The sequence below is a fragment of the Macrotis lagotis genome, chromosome 1 (genome assembly GCF_037893015.1).
Source record: "Macrotis lagotis isolate mMagLag1 chromosome 1, bilby.v1.9.chrom.fasta, whole genome shotgun sequence".
NCBI lineage: Eukaryota > Metazoa > Chordata > Mammalia > Peramelemorphia > Peramelidae > Macrotis > Macrotis lagotis.
The window spans coordinates 639,676,666-639,691,538 of record NC_133658.1 but is presented as its reverse complement, the minus strand read 5'-3'; the positions used below and the strand labels follow the sequence as shown (position 1 = coordinate 639,691,538).

Below are 14,873 nucleotides of genomic sequence, written 5' to 3'. Positions count from 1 at the left end.
AACCACAGTGGATGGAGGACAGACCTTGGAGTAAGGAAGAGATAAATTTAAATCTTGTTTCATACACTTATAACGTATGTAAACTGTGGCAAATCATTTAACCTCCTAACCTCAATTTCTTCATTTGTAAAATGAGAATAATAATAACACTTCTCTGAAAGAATGGTCGCAAGTACCAAATGAAAAACATATGTAAAGTGCTTTGCAAACCTTAAAGCATGATACAAATGTTAGCTATTCTTATTCATAATAATCACCTACCTTTTGTGAGTGAATTGCAACCAATTCATTTTGTAATAAGAAATGGCTGCTTTTTGGGAAAAATATAATATAGTACTCCCAGAAGTCAAGGTTGTGTAACTCAGAAATACACAAAGTAGAGCTTACATTTTTCTGAACTATAAACTATATATGTAAAGAACACTAATTATATCAGATTTAAAAAAAATCACTATGATGTGCTCAAAACATTCTATACTGCAGATATGATGGAAATGACTCTCCATTGTGCTATGAGATAAAAGGAGTCAAAACTGGACAATCTGCTAATAGAGAACAGTTCATTCTTTTTATACCTTCCTACAGTTTATTACGTATTTCTATAAGCACATGATAAATTATCTTTCTAGAGTAATTATATCAATTTACTGTGCAATTCACAGGAAAAATAGCATTGATGATAATTTTTGATAAATCAAAATCAGGCAAGTACAATAGGAGATGGAGATTATTTCTGCTTCCCCAAACTGACATCTGTGGTGTCTCTTTGTAGTCATTTAAGATACTGATACCTTGAATTCACAAGTTGAATATAAAGAACTCAATATAGCTTACAAATATCAAAACCATTATCTTCTCTGTGAGGTTTATTAATTTTTCTAATATATTTTATAATTCAGTCACTCTAGATAGAGAGTAGGGTATGCAACCTAGAATTGAAGTAGGTCTTCTACTTAGAACACTGTTTTTATATATGTTGGGATCTGGATAATTGTAGTAAAATGTGTTTTGATCTATATATTGCATTGTGTTCTGAATTTCAAAAAGTTTTATTTTCACTTACATCTGCAAAAAAGTTGTTCATTTAAACAATTGTGTTCAAGAAAATGAAATACTTTTTAAAAACTTTTTTTCTGGAGAGGTTTCACATGTATGCATACATGATGCATACAAAGCATATATACATGCATGAATATATATACATATCTCTCTCTCTACACACACACACACACACACACACACACACACACACACGCGCGCATGCGCAGCTCTGTCACCTCCAGGATCAAAAACAAAGCCCACCATAACTTTGCCCCATCCACCCTTCTAGTCTTCTTACACCTTCTCCCCCAACCATGTACTCTTTGATCTAGGAATACTAACCTCCTTGCTGTTCCTTGAATAAGATGCTCCTTCTCTTGACTGGGCAATTTCAGGCTGTCTCTCATGCCTGGAATGCTCTCCCTCCTCATCTCCTCCTCCTGGCTTTCTTGTATTCCTTCAAGTCCCAGATAAAATCCCTCTTTCTTCAGGAAGCTTTTCCCTTTCTTTCTTAATTCTTGTGCCTTCCCTCTGTTGAAGAGCTCCAATTTATCCTGTATACATCTTGCTTGTGTGTTGTCTCCCCTATTAGACTTGTGAGCTCCTCAAGCACAGGGGGCATCCTTTGGCTTTCTTTGTATCCCCAATGCTTAACACAGTAACTGGGACATAGTAGGGGCTAAATGAAGCATGACTGACTGATGTCCATATGCTACAAGCATACACATATATAATACAAATAAAGTTATACAGATAGATACATGTATATGCATACACAGACATGAATGCATACATAAGTATACAATGCAGGTAATATGTATGTGTGAGCATATAAGATATACATATGGATACATACACAGAGGATAAAGACTGGGCCTGTGATTTTATTGGCGTAAGGCATTGCCAGGTTAGGAACTACCTTGACTGTGCAAGTCAAAACCTCTGAATTGATGGTTCCAGAGAGGAGTTTAGGGTAATGAAATATTAAATTACTTGTCCAGGCTCAGAAAGTCATATGTTTCAGTACGAACCCAGGTCTTCCTGAGTCTGAAAATATGTTGCCTGATCACACACAGAAATCCACTACAAAATTATTATGCTGATAATTACTAAGCTAACTAAATTAATAAAAAGCTATTTAAAAAAAAACGTTCTTTTGCCATTCTTGCTTTAAAGCTAATAGTTTATATAGTATAAAAAAGATGAAAATAATGCTTGGAAGATTTCTTTTAAAAGTTTAACATTATATTGAGATTTTAAAAATTCAATTTTGGTATAAATTTTCTCCTTTCTACCTCCCCTCCCCATCCATTAAAGAAAGTAAAGAAATCAAAACTGTTATAGTCAAGCAAAACAAATTCCCAAATTACCCATATCCTAATATATAATGTATACACATGAGTATACATGTAAATGTAAGTGTGTGAAAACACACACACAGAAACTTTAATTTGTTTAGTGTCTATCAGCTCTCTGGAGGTAGAGAGCATGTTTCATCATCAGTCCTACAGTACTATGGTTGGCTCTATTGTAGATTAGAGTTCCTAAGCCTTTTAACTTGCTTGTTTTTATAGTACTGTTTGTATAAACTGTTTTGCTGATTTCACTTTGCATTAGTTCATACAAGTCTTCCCAAATCTTTCTGAAACCATATCCTTCATCATTTCTTACAGCACATAAACCATAAGTTATTCTGCCATTCCCAATTGATGGGCAACTTCTCAGTTTCCAATTCTTTGACAATGTAAAAAAGAATTATTAAAAATATTTTTGTCAATATTAATCCTCTTTTTCTTTCTTTGATCTCATTGGTATTTGTACCTAGTAGTGGCATATAGGTATATATACCTAGTAGTTCTTGGATCAAAGGATATGCACAGTTTAACAGTTTTTGGGGCCTAGTTTCAAATTAATTTCCATATTCACTAGACTTAATAAATCTATTTTTGCACAGTTTCTCCAGCATTTGTCATTTTCCTTTTTGTTGGTTAACTCTGGCAATTTATTGAGTTTAAGTTAGTCATATTAAGAATTTTAAAAAAAATATTATATAAGGAAAATCATTACACATGGAAATTTGAGAGAAAATACTATTTTAAAACTAAGTATCAAAATAAACCATTTACTTGACTAGACTGGATAATTTTTAAAAGATGAAATAAAATTCTGTAAATACTTAAATTCATTAGAAGTACTGATGTATTAAATTCATTAGAAGTATTGATTAGGTACTTTTAGTACTTAAAGGGACATGATAGATCATATAGTCAACCTGTGCATTTTGTGGATGAGGAAACAGTTCTGAAAAGAGAAATAACTTGCTCAAAGTTATCTTGTTACTTAGAAGTAGTCAGAATTAGAACTTGGGCACAATGTTCTTATTACCTCACTGCCTCCTGGATTAATGAATTGCCATCTCAACACCAACTTCATTTGCTGAGGATACCAAAAAGGTCTTGAAACTGTAAAATGATGGCTGAAATAGGTTTTAGGGTACATCCCTGAATACTGAGTCAGGAGTTAGGGGTTCTAGAATTTGACTTCAGTCAGTGAGTGACCCAAGGCTATGTTCCCAACTATTAGATGATTTAAACTGCAGTCCAGTTTGTGCCTAATTGTAAATACTGTATTTAAGGAGGATGTCACAAGATTTGTAAATCTCAAGCAAAATAGTTTTTCATTTGAAGCCTTGTAATGTTACATACCTTGTTTCCTTTATAGGAACTCCACTAATATCAAGAGAAAATTAGTCATATTCTTTCTCTCCTTAGAGGTCTCTGCTACCTTTGAGTGAAATCTTTTCATGGAAGTATTCACTGCTTCCAGAGTTATATAAATCAATCTATGAAAACTGAAAGTATTTCTAATCATTCTTTGATATTTACAATACATAAATAATAAGTGATAAAATTAATTTTCTCTTGATCAATGAATTTTCATGACAAAAAGTGAAAATGTTTTCTTTTTTTTAAGCAAAGCTATAATTTCAATTTCAAATTAAGAAATATCAGTTGAGGGATTAAACTATGATTAAAATTGAGAAACAAATAATATTCATACTATTGGAAACAGAAGGAAAATAACAAAAATACATAATGAACCTTGAATAGGCTAAATCACCCCCACCGTTGGCCATAGAACTATTGTTCTTATGGGAGAAAATCTATACAGCAGGGAAATGCAGCAGGAACTTCTTCTCACAGCAAAAAGGACAATATATTCATGAGAAAACTAATCCTGACAATTGAGACTTGAGCTGTAGAAAGGTACAGGTTCTAGCAAATATCCTCCCATGAGAAATGCTATACCTCAAAGGACAACAATATAAAGACTCCTTAAACAGAGAAAATACACTGATTCTGATTTCTCCAAGATTACCAGTGACCTCTCACTGACAAATCTAATGGTCCTTCTCAATCCTATTTCAAACTGATTCCCTGCAACATTTGGTTTTGTTGACTGCCTTCTTCATCCTGAGCCCAAGTACTCTGAGAATAGTAATGTTTCCTTAACAGTCAGATCCGCTTCTAGCCCAGTCTCTGCAACCATTGTGAGGGGAAACATCATTGTGTTGAGGGGGACCACCTTCTCATTACAGACAGCAACAACTGCTGACTAAGAGAAAGATAGGCAATGGAGCCTTGAAACTGGAAGAACCCCCAAGACTATCAATCTTGCTTCTAGCCTCACATCCATTATACAGGGAGAAGGATCTAATCATCTCCATCAACTGTCACTGACAGGACAGGCAAGGCATCCTGAGGTAGAGTCAGGAGACTACATGTACTATAAAAGAAACAACTTTCATACCACTTTAATTACCATCTTTCATCAGAGCCTGACCCTTAGGAATGGCATTGCTTCTGGTCAGGAGCCCACATCCTTCTTCCTTGAAGAACTGGTGGTACATGCCCTGCAGAGTGCAGAAACTGTTCCTACAGGTGCTATAGCCATAGCTACTCAAGATTCAGAATGGGGCCTAGCATACAGTAAGGCACTTAATACCTAATGACTGTTTGATTCTGAAAATATAGGTTTTGATCAGGTTGTATAAAGCTTTTAAAAAATGAGACAGAACAGTTCATACTTAGTCCTTGGAGGCAATGGAATTTACTGAATAGGGGTAAGGTAAGAAAATTACTTTGGCAGTGGTGCATAGCATGGATTGGAGCTGTGATACCTGAGTAAGGGGAAACCAATGAGAAAGCTCCTTCTGGAATAGTGGTGCATTTCTCTAATTACTACTTCTAACAGAAAAAGGCTATCATTTAGTGGATTACTTGGGATCAGAAGTTCAGAACTACAGAAGACTGCCAATGTGGTGTTTGCATTAAATCAGGTAACAAAGCAGTACTGCCCCCAGGGACAGGAGGCACAGAATCATCCCAGGTCAGAAAGCCAGCAGTCATGGCTCCTGGCCTTATCAATGACTGCACTTCTAGTATGGGCAAGATTAGCAGACTCAGGGAAGTGTGTGTGTGTGTGTGTGGGGGGGGGGGGGGAGGGACTCTTGATTTCATTCAGGTAAGAAGGAAGGGGAACCTGAGTTAAGGTGATGGCTGGATGAGTAGAGATAAGGCTTTCAATATGAGCTTGGGTGAGGACTGTAAGATTGATCATGAGTAGCTACTTGAGAGAAAGGATGGTAAGGAATTAAGATTAATTCTGACATTATGAATATAGACAGGAAGGAAGGTGGTGCCTTTGGCAGGAAGAGGGAAGTTTGAACGAGGGAAGTGTTCTGAAGAAAGAAAGTTCTTTTTAGACCTAATGAACTTAGAGGCAAGAGTTAGCTCAGGAGCCACCTGCAAGTTTTTTTTTTTTTTTTTTGAGGAAAGGGGACTCCTTGATCCCTTAACTGCTTGTACTTCCTCTCTATAACATAGTACCAAATAATTTTAAGGATTGTGTTATAGAACATACTCATAGCATGACTACTCAACCAGATTAAAATGTAATTGGGAAATACTTAATAAAACATATAAATATAGAATACAACATAGATAATGCTAATTTGGGGGATATTTTTAAGTCTATATAAAACTTGCAGGGATAGTTTCTATTTAAGTTTGACATCACTGCTTTAGAATATAATTTGAGATTTGAGATGTGTTCTGCCTCCATTATTAAAATAGATTTTCATTATTATTACTGAGATTCTAGACTTATTTTTCTGAATTTGTTATTATTTACATAGGACTATAAAAGTATCCTCCTGAAAATCTGGTAAAGCACTAAAGTTATTTATTAACAGGTTCTGTTGTCATTTTTATTGTACTGGTATAGTCCAGATTTAAGCACTGAAAATCAATTCTATTATTTGACAACTTGTTTGTTTTAATATGTTCTGCAATTCTTGAGTGTCTCAGGGCAAATTGACACCCAAGTATTCAATGCATGTTATGGCTGTTTTAAATAGGTCATTCCTTTTTATTATTTCATTCTAGATTTTGTTAGTGCTGTGGAAAAATGTTGCTTATTTTTGTGAATTTATTTTGTATAATTTTAGTTTATTGCAGCTAGCATATCACATATAATAGTCATTTCTAATAAGTAAATTGCCACATGATATAACAAATTTCCAAAAGAAGAACAATAAACTATTAACAACTGTATAAAAGAATTTTACAAATCAAAACATCTATGAGATTTCACCTTATAGGGAGCAAACTGGCAGAGATGCTAAAAGGTGAAAACAATCAAAGTTGGAGGGGTGGGGGAAAATAAATGCATTAATATATAGTTTGTGGAATTGTGAATTGACTGAACAATTCTATAAGGAATACAGAATTAAGATAAGAAAGTGTCTAAAATTTCCATGCCCAGAAACTTTACCCAATCCTATATCCCCAAGTATTCCAAAATGCGGCAAAAAAGGACCCTCATACAAGAAAATATTTTTATCAGCATTAAGACTCCTCCTCTCAAACCAACTATGGCTTTTATCTTATCTTGTCAAGTTTAGTCAAGAACTTTTGGCCATCTCCAGACACAGATGATATCTCCACTTTGGACCAGTCAACTAGATCCATAGTCTCATTCTGACAGGGTCAAGTCTTCCACTGCCTTGATATACTATGGTGTGCTGAAGTGAACATAGCAATCATTCCACAGCACTTTTAGCTCCCCTTAATTTCTTCCTCATTAGCTTTTTGAGGTATGGGTTGTTTTGCTTACTTGCATTTTTAGCCCTAACACCTAGAACAGTGCTTGGTACAGAATAAGTACTTAGTCTATCTGTCTGTCCATCCGTCCATCTGTCTGTCTGTCCATCCATCCATCTTTCTATCCATCCATCCATCCATCCATCCATCCATCCATCCATCCATCCATCCATCCATCCACCCATTCAACCATGCACCCACCCACCCACTCATCTACCCTTTTGTCTAATAGAGACAAAGTTGATGGCCATCAACCAAGGTAGGGCTTGAAAACTATGGCCCAAAGGCCTTTTGAAAAATGTCAAAACTATTCTTAGCTTGTGGGTAAAAAGCAGTTGTGGGCCTGATTTAGCTATCATTGCTGACTCTTAAAGTAGATAATAAATCAGATATGTGAATATAATGGAATAATACTGCACCATTAGGAATAATGTATATAAAGAATATGGAGAAGCACAGGAAGACTTAAGTTAACTGATGCAAAGTGAAATATGTTGAAAGAGTAAAACAATATTCAAAATAACAATAAAATAAGTGGAAAGAAAAACAACAGAAATAGAAACAATGCTGTGAAAGCATAATGACCAAGGTTGGCCCCAAAGAACAGGTAGAAGAATGTACCTCCCTCCTGTGAAGAGGTGGAGGACAATGGCTGTAAACACTGCCATATACTGCCTGACTTGGCTGATAGATTAGTTTTGCTGAACTGTTTTTTCTCTTTTTTTCTTTATCTGTTACACAGGATGGTTCTCTGGGTTGGATAGAGAGGAGAGATATATTAGGAAATGGAGATGTAAAAACAAAGACTAGGAATGAGACATTTTTTTGACCTTTAAATACTAACTTCATAGAGGTATTTTCTGAAAGTCTTAATTATAATGGGAAAAACATTAATTTGAGCATGAGGAGGCCTGGTTTTTATTTCTAATTCTGATAATAACTTTAATTCACGGAAGAACAGGATCACAGATTTAGAGTAGAAGTGACTATTCTGAGAGGCAGTTAAGTCCAACTCATCATTTTACATATGAAGAAATTGAGAGATTGGATGACTTGCCATGGCCATGCAATTAATGTCTGAGGGAGAATGCAAAATCACATTTTACTGACTTCAAGTATAAAGGTCTATCCAATACATATCTAGCTGTCCTCAATTCAAAAGAGTTCAAATGACATTAGATTAGACAGCTTCTGTGTATAAGACATTATGCTTGGAATAAAGGATACAAAAACAAAACAGAACCAATCATCTCCCAGAGGGTAACTAAAATTCTAGAATGTGGGATGTCAGAGGGGATAATTAGTTATATGACTGAACATATTACTTAACTCATCTGCAAAATGAGCAGTTGAACTAAAGCTCTCCAAAGTCCTTTTTAACTATAAAAACTCTTATGATTCCATTCAAACCACATAACTCATTTCTTAATTTCAATTTTTCTTTGTCAGTGTGAAGTACCATTTACTTTTCTTCTTCCTTTGTTTTTTTGTCCAATCTAGTAAACTGAAGAAAAACTACAATGACAGTATTCTCTCTTTGGATTAAAATGTATTATTTGCTACATATCTAGTTTAGACCCTATGTTTTTCAAACACTAACTCTAAAACAAAGCTCAAGGATAAGGGTTGAAAACTGTACATTTACCCCAGTCTTCTCATCCCCTTTTTTAAGATTATATTATCTGTGTTTATAGGTGATATATGATAAATTACAAAACAAACAGACATGAAAAGCAGAATTATCTGGCACTAAAAATGTATATATTTATAAGAAATATTAAAGTGTTATTGAGACCTAGACCATAAGAAGTTACTTATATAGCCTATATCTGCTTTAGCTCTGACTTATACTATGAAAGGCTTCTGAAAACTCAAAAGGTTATGAACTGTTTTCATCATGACCAATATCTTATCAGATAGGATATTAATTCTTCATAACATTTTAAATCTGGAATAACATCAAATAAAGAAATGTACTAAAATACCTGTCACATTTTAAAAAAGGCAGTTATTTTTAAATTTTAATTTAACTTAAATTAAAAGCCTCATTTGGAAGTTTTACAATGACTGTTCTTTCAAGACTATAAATAAGTCATATATACCCTGAGTGAAAAAGAGACTTAGGTTTTTTTGGAATATAGCACTTGTTTATGTATCATTAGGTGCTAAACAAAAGTGTGGTCTGTGGTCCATGAAACAGGCATTACTTTTGTTGATACAAAATGAGTATTAGCTAAATGTTTTTTAATAGTAATACATATTTAATTGTAATTTCTGGTGGAACTCTGTCCTTCCTTAATGACACATTCTGTTATATTGTTACAATCAACATAAGTCAGTAATTTAAGTAGGATCTTCAGCATGTAACAGACAAAGGAATCTAGTTAACTGAATAATGACGACTGATATTTTAATCTGTAGTTGTCTTATATTTTCAAAATGAGAGGAGAGACAGAGAGAGAGAGAGAAAGAGAGAGAGAGAGAAATATTTTATACTTACCCCAGAAGAGGAACTGATGAAATCAAAACAATCTTCTAAGATGCACTGCTCATCAGGGAAATGAAATCTCTCAAATGTTTTATTATATCTTTATGATTTCTGGTTTATATAGTAAGAGAGCACCTCTTTTTCCTGTATACAAATAAAATAGGTATGCATATTCATTTAAAGTTACTTTCTAAAATTAAAAAAAATTCATTAGACTTTAACTTACTTATTACTTTTTTACTTATAAAACAGATATGTCATTGGTGAGAGGTTCCATAATGACAAGAGGCAAAGCATACTAAAGAGGATGGTAGAACAGTGGGTAAAACATTGGCCCTGGAGTGAGAAGGATTTAAGTTCAAATCTGACCTCAGACATTTAATATTTATTAGGTATGTGATCCTGAGAAAACCATTTAACCCTGATTATCTTGTCCAAAACAAAACAAAAAAAGAGGATATAATAGCAACAATAACTTGTATACAGCTTATAATATAGGGGACTATCCCCACCACCTTCTCCTCCAATTTCTGCAAACATACCTTCTTCCCTTTCTCTACTCCTACACATTAGAAACATCTGAATAAAAAAATTTACTTAATTTGTTATAAAACATGACACACTTTCGATAATAGACTTTAAAATTAAGAGAATAAATCTATGCAGTTATGTAATAAAAAATGGAAAGGTATAAAGTAGTTGGGAACCATAATATTTTACATATTCTATGAATTTTATATCATTGCATTCTTAAATGCCCCAAACAGCAGTTATTCAGGTGAACTAAGAAGTAGGTGAGAAGGAATAGGAAAATAGGGATCATCTTCATGGAGGATCAATTATTTTCGGTCATCATGCCTAACCAGTAAATAAGAAGAAATGTTAAAGTGTTGAGATCTCCATTTTAGCTCTGACTTATACTGTGGACCCCTATTGAAAACTCAAAAGGTAATGAATTGTTTTCATCATTACCAATATCTTATTAACTACTAAGATATTAATGCTTTATAACATATATAGTTTATAAATTTTTATATAGTTAATAAATTTATAAACTAGAGATTACAAATATGTTTCAGATTTGTAGAACTTAAAATATCTTTGTGTTTTGACTTTCATCATATCCAAATTGTATAAACAGCATTTAAAAATTTGGATAAATTGTCAGAAAGCTTAGTTCCTGTGTGAACATGGGCAAGTAACTTTTACTGTGGGTCTCAATTCACTGTTCTGTAAAATAGGGAGCACAAAATAGGAAAAATAATATATTATTTGACAAAAATTAATAAAAATATCAAATAATATATTATTTTTCCTATTTTAGTTTAAACTAGTTTAAACTAGTACTTTAGGTCATATAATAAGTTTACATAAATAATATGTCTTCAGTGATCTAAATATAAATGCTCACATTATCAAAAACAACTAGAAGAAAAAGATTTTTACCTAACATATAAAACAGATAATTTCAACTCTATAAAACAAAATCTTTTCCATAAAAGAAAGAGAAAAATATTAATGAGAAAAGAAGCTTCAAAGATCCCTGTAACATGAGATTGGTATTTGTGATCTCAAAGGAACTGACACACATATTTAATACCAAAAGTTCTTTCTCCATAGTTAAACAGTTAATGGGTATAAAGCGTCTGGAGAGGGAGAACTGCAAATATCAACAAGATAAAATGCTCTAACTCCCTAATAAACATTTGATTAAAATTTGAAATTTCACTTCATACCAATCAAACTGGACAAGATGACAGAAGACTGAAGTGATCAGTGTTAGAGGTCTATGGAAAGGGAGTTACAAAAATACACAGAGGAATTGTGCCTTAGTTCTACCATTCCAAAATAATTTGGATTTTTTTTGAGAAAAGTCATCAAACTGTTTATATCTTTTGAGTCAGTGACCTTACAATTAGACCTGAACTACAAGGAAAACAAAGACAGAAAGGGTTCATATAATAAAACATTCATAAAGGCATTTTTAATGGTAGTAAACAGTGAAAACAATGTAGACACTCAACTAGAGGATAGATGATCAAAAACTTGTGGTATATGCATATAATAAAGATGATGAATAAGAGGAATTCAGAAAAATATGGGATGACTTGTATGAAGAGGTAGAGAAAGAAGTAATTAGAATGAGGGGAAAATATTTAAAATGACTACATTAATAATAATGAAAGCAATATTGAAAGGCAGCTGAATCCAAGTAAATATAATGACTAATTTTGGTACAATAAAACATATGCTGAAACGCCATTCCAAAATATCTGTAAGAAGCAGGGGGCCAGGTTGCAGAATGTTCTTCCTTTGGCTAGATACATGGGTGCCAGGTTGGTTGGTTTTACTTAACTTTTTTTTTTTTTTGGTTATAAAGGAGGGCATTTTGGAAATTAAATAGTGAGAAGTATTTTTTAAAAAGCATTAATAAAGGGGAGGCTAGGTGGTGCAGTGGATAAAGCATGGTACCTGGAGTCAGGAGTACCTGGGTTCAAATCCGGTCTCAGACACTTAATAATTACCTAGCTGTGTGGCCTTGGGCAAGCCACTTAACCCCATTTGCCTTGCAAAAAAAAAAACCCCTAAAAAAAAGCATTAATAAAACAAAAGTTTTAAAAAGGAGATTGAATTATGTGATTTTTAAGGAATATTCCTAATAGAGTTAAATAATGTCATGCTCCCAAGAATCTCTCCAAATATTATAAAAAATCTTTTAATATTCAGAGGGAAATGAATAGTTTCTTTTCCCCCAATCTATCTCTAGCAATCACTCTTACCCTTTCCATTGTAAGCATATCAGACTTGCAAAAAGCATCAGAAAATGAAAATTAGTACAATTGAAAATCATAAAAAATAAACTATATAAATTTAGGCATTATCAGTACCAGAAAAAACAAATAAATTCTGACTGCTTAAATCACCATGGGAATATATATATAAATCACCTAGGAATATAATATTTATGAATTCTTGAATGAAGTATACAATTAATTCAATAAATATTTATTGATTACTTAGTATGTACAAGATACTATGCTAGGCAGTATTATTGAGATAATCAGATAGTCTCTCAAGGTTAGTACTTTGAAAGTGATTATAATATAAATTTCATAGAATAATAGAATTTTCAAGCTGGAAGGGATCTACATATCTAGTCTAAACCCCACTCCAACAAAAATTCAAACAATTATAGTATTTCTAACATTTGGTCTGTATGTTGACTCCTGGGGCAGCACATTCCATTTTCAAGAGCTTTACTATTAGATTTTACCGTTTTGCAATTTTCTACCATTGCTCCAGGTTTTGTCTAATCAGACTAAAAGAAAAGCTAATCCTATCTCCTATCTTTAAAGACTTGAAAAGAGAGGGAGTTCTCATACTACCTTAGTGTCTTCTCTTCTCCTGGCTCAACATCCCAGTTCTTTCAGCCTAGTCTCCTGAAATTCTTACATAAAACTGTTTACTTTCTTGATGGCCTCTAGGTTAAAGAAGTCCTTAAATGGTACCGAACATTATAAAATGTGGTTTTCCCAGGGTAGACCTATTATTTCCTTTCTTATGGAAACTAAATGTCTTGGTTGGGGGAGTGAATAGGGATTAAGTAATTTGCTCAGGGTCATACACTAAGAATGAGTCTGGATTCAAACTGAAGTCCTCCAGATTTCAGGAGTCAGGTATTCTATCCACTGTGCCACCCAGGTGCCCTTATTAATAGTTCTCTTAAAGAAACCCAAGACTACATTCATTTTTCCAGTAGGCACAGTTGATTTGCAGTTCACTAAAACTCCAAATTTCTTTTTCTTTTAAAAAAATTATTTATTTTGAATTTTCCAATTTCCCCCCTAATCTCGCCCCCCCCCCCCAAAGGCAGCCTTTTAGCCTTTACATTGTTTCCATGGTTTCCATTGATCTAAGTTGAATGTGATGGGAGAGAAATCATAACCTTAAGGAAAAATAAAGTATAAGAGATAGCAAAATTACATAATAAGATAAGTTTTTTTTGGTTTGAATCAAAGGTAATAGTCTTTGGTCTTTGTTCAAACTCCACAATTCTTTCTCTGGACACAGATGGCAATCTCCATCGCAGATAATTCCAAAATTGTGCCTGATTGTTGCACTGATGGAATGAGCAAGTCCATTAAGGTTGATCTTTACCCCCATGTTGCTGTTAGGGTGCATAATGTTCTTTTGTAAAACTTCAAATTTCTTTCAAACTATCATCTAACCATGTCTTCACTGTCCTATATTGTGAAATTGATTTTTTGAACCAAACTGTAAGTTTGCTTTTATCTCCCACTAGAAATTACCCTGAATTTATTTGCACATTTTTTTATATGTACATGTTGCCTCCACCAACAGAATTTGAAATTCTCAACAGCAAAGACAGTTTTTTTGCCTTTTTATCCATAGTGCTCAGCATAGTGTATGATATATTGTAAGTGCTTAAAAAGGTCAACTTATTGAATGAGCATCACTGATGATCATATCAAATTATTGATAAAAATGTTAAACAGAACATATCCTTGAGGCACTCTACTGAAGACATCCTACCAAGGTGAAACTGAATCATGCATTATTGCTTTTTGAGGCCAGACCTTCCTTCAGCCACTTCTGAATTTATCAATTTACATTGTCCCTTTGCCCACATGATTCCCTATTTTCCACAAGAATAGTATGAGCTCCTTTATGAAGTACTTTGGGTAAATTTGGTTAAATTGTATCAGTGAGTTGAAGTCAAGTCCACTGACATATCTAGAATTTCTCAACTTTATTCCTTTTTTAAAAAAACTAGGACACTTGTCTTTCTCAACTCACACAGTATACCTTTCCTTTTTTTATTCATCTTTTATCACAGATAATGATTTAACAATCATACCTTCTAGGACTTCTGGAACCTGAGAATGAGTCAGATGACTTGAAGCCTTCCAGAGGATTGGGTACCTTCTGTCTCTGACTATCTACACCATCCCTTCCAGCTCCAGCTATGTCTCCCGCTCTGAGGTATAACTGCAGCTTCTTTTCTGGATCCTGGGTTCCTGACTCCTAATAGATGAGTTTTTCATATCTAGCCATCATATAATAGATTGAGCAATTCCAGTTGTTCACACACCCCAGAAACCACTCTTACTTTCTTACATCTAGTTTTAGGAACAGTAATCAAATCAACTATACTATCC

General features: G+C 33.6%; 1 protein-coding gene across 10 annotated transcripts in view; it reads right to left on the bottom strand.

Moving 5' to 3' along the window:
* MBD5 (methyl-CpG binding domain protein 5) overlaps positions 1-14,873 on the bottom strand; it is a 390,335-nt gene that overhangs the window by 126,183 nt on the left and 249,279 nt on the right. For 8 of the 10 annotated variants that reach the window (XM_074215120.1, XM_074215116.1, XM_074215118.1 and 5 more), the window contains one exon: positions 9,706-9,837. The gene's annotated coding sequence lies outside the window, so the exon portion shown is untranslated. Of the gene's footprint in view, positions 1-1,383; positions 7,349-9,705; positions 9,838-14,572; positions 14,868-14,873 lie in introns of those variants that run through there. The other 2 variants (XM_074215121.1, XM_074215122.1) reach the window with 2 other exon arrangements.